Source organism: Microtus ochrogaster, chromosome 10 (genome assembly GCF_000317375.1).
Source record: "Microtus ochrogaster isolate Prairie Vole_2 chromosome 10, MicOch1.0, whole genome shotgun sequence".
NCBI lineage: Eukaryota > Metazoa > Chordata > Mammalia > Rodentia > Cricetidae > Microtus > Microtus ochrogaster.
Window position 1 is genome coordinate 18,803,444 of NC_022016.1, and position 7,261 is coordinate 18,810,704.

Below are 7,261 nucleotides of genomic sequence, written 5' to 3' on the forward strand. Positions count from 1 at the left end.
AAGACCTTTATCATAAATGGATGTTGAATTTTGTCAAATGCTTTTTAAGCATCTAATGAAATGATCAGAAAAGTTTCTTGCCTTTGAAAATGGTATGTCAGTTATGTTAGGCCTTAGCCAAAGTTGGTTGCTTCAACATTGCAAATGAGACTTTAAGTGGTTACCCAGGTAGTCAATTGTCCAATTGTCTCTGTCATTTGTTGCACATTTTGGAAGTTTCTCTATTGTACTTCCTGGTTACTCAAGTAATATTATTTCCCTTCTCAGATCCTTGATGGAGTTGAAGATTAGATAACTGTATCTACCCTCCTCATGATTTAGCTAAACTTAATTTCAATACATTATTTAGACTCCATGAAATAGAATGCTTAGTAAAACTTTTGTTATGTATTTCTTGCTTAATATTGTTTATTGCTTGTAATTTTATATTTGCTATCTGTTCCTATTGTATATAGTTGTATTGGGTTTGGATTGATCTTGTTTAGCAAAAGGGGGAGATGAGGGGGAAGTTCAGCCAATCTCATCTGGCTAGGGTGTGGCTTCCTGGAGCCAGGTAGATAAACCTGGAGATCCAGGTGTGTTCATTCTCTGTGCGCAGTGTTCGCCCTGATCCATTTGGACATCGGAACTTTTACTCAGGTAGCACGAGTTTCCCCATTTTCAATTATTAAATTATATCTGTTGTTTTGAGCTGGTCTGGTTATTTTAGTGTACCTATCAAATACTCCTCCATCCCTACTCTAACTCACACCCATGACCATATAAGTTTTTGTTAGTTGTGTTTTCATTTTTCAATTATCAGGTAGAACATAAGTAAACTTGCTTCACAGATGGATTGACATGGTAAATTTCTCATCAAGATGTATCACTACAACTGTATTGAACTAGAGAAAGCCCTAAGAAACACTGGTAAGATACAGAAGTATTAGGCTACCCACTGTACATGAAAGAAGATATTTCAATGCCCATCTACACAAGAACTTTCAAGTAGTGGCAGTACTTGGTGCAGTTGGTAAATAGACATAAAGGAAGGATATCACTAAATTATAGTCCCAGGATATCTGATTGTAGATATTAGAAGTGCTTCAGGTTCTCTCCCACACTAATTCTTGTGCCAGTTGCCAACTAGTAATGGTTGTAGGAGTTCTAATCAACTTTATATGGGGACAACCTGATAATTTCATGTTCAATCACTTTCTATCTAAAGCTTTGATATTGATGCCAAGATCTGAGATACAATCAGACGCCATGAACTCCTCGGGACCTAAGCATGCACAATGCACAAGAATAGGCAAATTATACTCTGTGGTGAACTGTCTAGGAGGAAACAGACCAATGTTTACATGTTCCCCTTTTACTCTGGATAAAATGTTCTAATACACAGTATATGAATTTTCTCACAGGATGTTGCCCCAGGCCAGGTAGTCAATGCACTCTGTCAGCCAGCTTGATCTCACGTCTTTGTATAAGCTTGTCCCTTTCTTACTTTCTTTTCTTTTCCAAAATCCCCTGCTCTGATCCCTGGATAGCAGTTCAAAATAAAGTCTTAGTACCTTTTTTTTTGCTTTCTCTTTTCATTCTTGTTTGAGAATTTAATATGTGAATATGATATAATTTGATCAAATCCACCTCTCATATTTCCTCCCCAAACATCTATTTTTGTAAGCCTATTGCAAAGTACACAGGAAAACTATCTTATTATGTTATGTCACTAAAACAGGATTTAAAATTACATCAATATGATCCTAGCTTTATGACATTTGATAAGTAAAATTATTAATGTAATATAGCATAAACTTTTAATAAGTATTCACACTAGGGAGTAGGATTGCAAAAGAGTCTTGATTCTTATATATTCTGTTGTATAGACAGAGGCCACCCATTCATTTCCAACCACCCAGACCCAAAATAATCACACAGAAACTATAGTAATTAAAAACACTGCTTGGCCTATTAGGTCAGGATTCTTATTAACTAACTCTTACATCTTAAAATAACCCATTTCCATTACTTTATATTTTACCATGTGACTCCTGTTTACTGGCAAGATTTTGGTATGTCTGTCTCCTTTGGCAGCTACATGGTGTCCCCTGAATCTGCCTACTTTCTCCCAGCATTCAGTTTAGTTTTCCCACCCAACTCTATTCTGACCTGCCACAGACTAAAGCAGCTTCTTTATTAACCAAAGATAATAAACCATATTCACAGCATACAGAGGGGAATCCCACATCACTATTGCACTTAAAACTCTTAGTATGCATATTTATATGTTCCAAACCTGAAACAATTCTACACTAAAATCTATAGTTAAGTTTCCATTAGTAAGGGCTCCAAAGACTGAGTCATGGTCAGGTACAAAGTAATCCAAATGTCATGGGACTAAAGTATGCAAAATAACACAAAACAAAAAATACAAGGTCATGTGAGGAGCTAAAGAACTATCTGTGAGTTTAAGGCCAACATAGTCTTAACATAGTCCATACAGAACAAGTTCTAGGACTGGCTCTAAAGTAACACAGAGAAACCCTGTCTTGAAAAACAAAACAAACAAACAAACCAAAACACACACACACACACACACACACACACACACACACACACACACACACACACAAAAAAAAAAAAAAAAAACAAACCAAAAACGCCTTGGCATAAAAATAGACACATTGATCAATGGAATATGATTGAAGATCCAGGCTGAATACCTGAATTTTTATAAAGAAGCCAGAATTAAGCACTGGAAAAAAGAAAGCATCTTCAACAAATGGTGTCGGTCAAACTGGTGTCTACATGTAGAATAATGCAAATAGGTCTATATTTACTACCCTGCACAGAACTTAGGCCCTAGTTGATCAAAGACCTCAACATAAAATCAGACACACTGAACCTAACAGAAGAGAAAGTGGGGAATAGCCTTGAAAATATTGGCACAAGAGACAATTTCCATAGCAGAACATTGACAGCACAGACTTTAAGACTGACAATTAATAAGTGTGACCTTATAAAACTAAAAGACTCCTGATTGGCAGAGGACACTGTCAATTAGACAAAATGGCAGCCTATAGAATGGGAAAAGATTTTGCTAACTCCATATCCCATAGAGAGCTAATATCCAAGATATATAAAAACACAATAATTCAGTTAAAAATGGAGTACAGATTTAAACAGAGATTATTCAGTTGATGAACCTCAAAATGCTGAGAAATGCTTAAAAATATTCAACATCTTTACTCATCAGGAAAATACAAATCAAAGGTACTTTGAGATATATTGTCAATTAAAAAAGCAAATGCTTCCTGTGCCTGTAGATTTTAAGAATGACCCAGGGCTGTTGAGAAGAAGGGGATTCAGGAAATGGATGATAAATAGATGTGTCATTATACCCCATAATGCTGGTGAATTATGGTGGTAAAATTTCAACTTGAAGTAAATCTATTTATACATGATTTCCTTGAAATAGTATTTTACTACAGCATTTTCTTTACCTCGGTCACTCTTTCAGATTGAACATTTAGTGATGAGTAAGGCACACTGTGGTGCCAGGCTTGGGAAAATTGCTACCTCCAAAGTCTGCACACAAAAATAACCATACTATTTAAATTCTATTTTTAAGAAAATATGAGTTGTTAACATTTATTTATTGGAAGTCCAACCTGATGTGTGTATCTGTGTGGAGGACTTGAAGGCCTCCTATGGAAGTAGTATTTAACTTGATTTTATGAAAGAATTAGGATCAGCCATTAATTGAGCAAAGGGACTGAAGGAAACGCTTCAGGCAGGTAGTTAGATGCTGAAGAATTTGAGAAAATCATGTAGGGTTAAAGTCCTCAGAGCACAGCATTTTACTTTTCTTTTGTTTCCGCATATAATGCTAGCAACTAGTAGAGTGCAGGTCACATAGCAGATTGCAGCAAGAGCTTATTTGATAAAGGAATGGCTACATTATAGGATCATTCTAAAGTATGGAACCACAAAGGAATCAGGATGGGAGGAAAGTTTCAGCGAGCAGATAGAAGCAAGTGACAAGCTGATTTGAAAAGGCAGTCAAGGAAACGAAGGTGATGATCACCAAGTCATGAAAATCATTTACCCACTTCTGTTGAGAATGTCAGTTCACAGAGCTCAGCAAGCAGTTTATCACAGGCCACTCAGTGAGGGGGTCTGCAGATGAAAACCTGTAGGCTGAGATTTCTTTTCTGCCCAATTCCCGCAATCATTAAATCCCAAAGAAATCACACAGAGGTCTACATCAATTATAAACTGATTGGCCCATTAGCTCATGCTTCTTATTAACTCTTATAACTTATATTAGCCCATTATTCTTGTCTATGTTAGCCACATGGCTCAGTACCTTATTTGGCAAGACAGTCACATCTTGCTTCTTCTGTGGCTGGGTCACAATGCAGACTAGGACTTCCTACTTTCCAGAATTCTCCTGTTCTCATTGACCCACCTCTACTTCCTGTAGGTTGTCCTGCCTATATTTTCTTCCTTGCTACTGGCCAGTCAGCGTTTATTTAAAAGATAATTGACAGAATACAGACCACTGTCCCACAAAAACTATGTCACTTTTATGTACATTACAAAACTTTAAGTGACGATTAGCCTTTGAGAAATGATGTTGCCCTTTGCAATTCCATACGCCTTGAAGTCAACCTTCACACACATTGCTGATGAGTGGGAAAGACTTGGGTAACAGTGTTTCTCCTTTGTTCAGTCTGGCAGTGTGACCACTGACCAAGGCAGAGAGCTAATATTGCATAATTCTTGAGTCACTTTGCTGGATTGTTTGACTTGGCCAGAAATTAAAAAGCTTAGCAAAAACTCACTGTGGTGAGTAACTGAGGACTCGCCCCTTCTTCTTTTCTATGACGGCATTGTCTCTGCTAAACAGTTACCACACCCAGAGTCAATTTTCTGAGTGAATTAAGTCCTTGCAATAGAAAAAAAAAAGAAAGAAAATTGAAACCTTGCTTAAATTATTGTTTGTTCTTTTAGACTTTATAATCATCTAAATAAGAATTTGCCGCTTTAACCATCTAATCTTGTTGTCGCTAAGTGAACATGGTATAATTTAAAATATTTATTTTGTTAGCTAGTATTCTTTACCTTTCACATGAAATAAATTGTAAATTCCAGTATACAATGTCATTACTGTCATCCCTAAAAACAAAGTTAAAAAACAATAGCTTTTAACTCTTTCCTTGAAAAAGTCTAGTTCACACAGTAACAGCTGACCAGAAGATCCTGAAAGGAAGAAGTGTATTGAATCTGTTGTAACCCATCTTCCTCTGTTTCACTGGATCTGGTACATATGCACTTGCTCTCAACACTATATTTTCTTTTAAAAAAATTTAAAATTTTCTATTCATTATTTTGTTAGATACTAAGTTGACACATTCCTATTTCCAAATCAATATATATGCTATATGCAACATTATATGTGTGTGTATCTATGTGTGTGTGTGTGTGTGTGTGTGTGTGTGTGTGTGTGTGTGTGTGTGTGTGTGTGTGTGTGTGTTTGTGTATGTGTGTGTTAGGTGTGGAATCAGTATTCAGGAAATAGTCAATATTAATTTCTCGTTTAATCTTGCTAATAACACCTGACAGGGAAAGAGTCATTGTCGTCTTGCACTGTAAGTGAAGCCCTTGGTGAACTGAAGCTTGAAGTCATTTGCTTGCTGGACGCTACCTGCTATGTTAGATTTATTCAGTGTCCTCCCATGCAACCATCTTTCATTTAACATATTTTCTAAATATTCCTGGAATAGATTTTGTACCTTGTTAAAGAAAGTAAATTCTGCAACACCAGAGACCTAAGCTTAGTTCAAACATGTGTCCTAGCATAGAGTCTATGTGGGCAGAATATAATCTTTCAATGGAGAGGGAAAGGAGACCAACAAAGCCAACAATACGGGTCATAGAGATTGCTTTAGTGCCAAGAAAGAGTAGACATGTATAAGTGTTGCCTGCTTCATAGTACAGCGACTTGCAGGGTCTGTTTTCGCAGCACTCTCTCTAGGAGCTAGCTGCATGGGAGGTTCTGTACTGACACTGGAAAATCAGACAAAGGTAAACAAGTGCTGCCTGTGCTCAAAGAACTAACAGGCAGAGAGCAACATATACCCAAGATAAACAGTTAAAATACACATCAAGCGTGTTAACTACTGTGAAGAAAGCAAACAGAATTCTGAGGCAGTTACTTGGTTACATATTTTTCTTTTCACGTTGTTTTTGGTTTGTTTCTGTCCTTTGAGATAAGGTCTGACCCTTGACTCAGGCAGGCCTAGAAACTCCATGTTGATCAGGATGGATTTACAGAGATTCCTTTGTTCCCCCTTCCAAACATTCTGATCACAGGTATAAACCTTTGTGCCCAGTTTGCTTTGATTATTCATTGATGATGGTTCAACGTAGTCTTTGAAGCCTATTTTCCTATGAACTTTTAATCTATAATTAATATTAGCAAATTGCAAAAAGTACTCTATGATTAAGTTGGTATTATTCTCAAAGTCAAAGATATTTTTGTTGGGGTTTTTATGGGATTTTTGTTTTGTTATGTTTCATTTTAATTTAACTTATTTCCTTAACTGCATGGATGTGTTGTTTTCATGTATGTCTGCACATCACACACCTAGTGTCCTCAGAGGCCCTATGACAGAAATTATAGATGGTGGTTAGTTTCTATGTCAGTGCTGGAAATTGAACTGAAGTCCTCTGGAAAAGCTGCTAATGTTTTAGCTGCTGAGCCATCTCTACAGCCTTTTATTATTTAGTTATCTTTTAAGCAATTAAGAGGCTAGTGTTGTAGCTCAGTAGTGTACATATAGTAAGAACAAAGTCCCTGGGTTAAGTGCCCAGCCAGAAATTAAAAATAAAAAAAGTCATTAATCTAATCTATAATAACTAATTAGGAAGCAAAAGCCAGATGTTTGCAATAGAATCAGAAAAAATACATAAAATATATTATTCTTCCATGACAAAAATTCAATAATATTTTAATGAGACTTCTAATAAAAATATTCACAGAAATATCTAGGCCAGAAGTTCTCAATTTCAATTTGTGTTCAAATCACAAAATTACGAAAACAGAAATTTCTGGGGCCACTTATTTCTTTGGAATTTCTTCTTCAGCAAATCTGGCGAAACCAAACCAAACCAAAACCACGATGTGGAAACCCATTACTTTATGATCTAAATATATTTTTTAAAAATTGGCTTGAATAGAAGTACCTGCACGGATGAATAGTACTATTAAAGC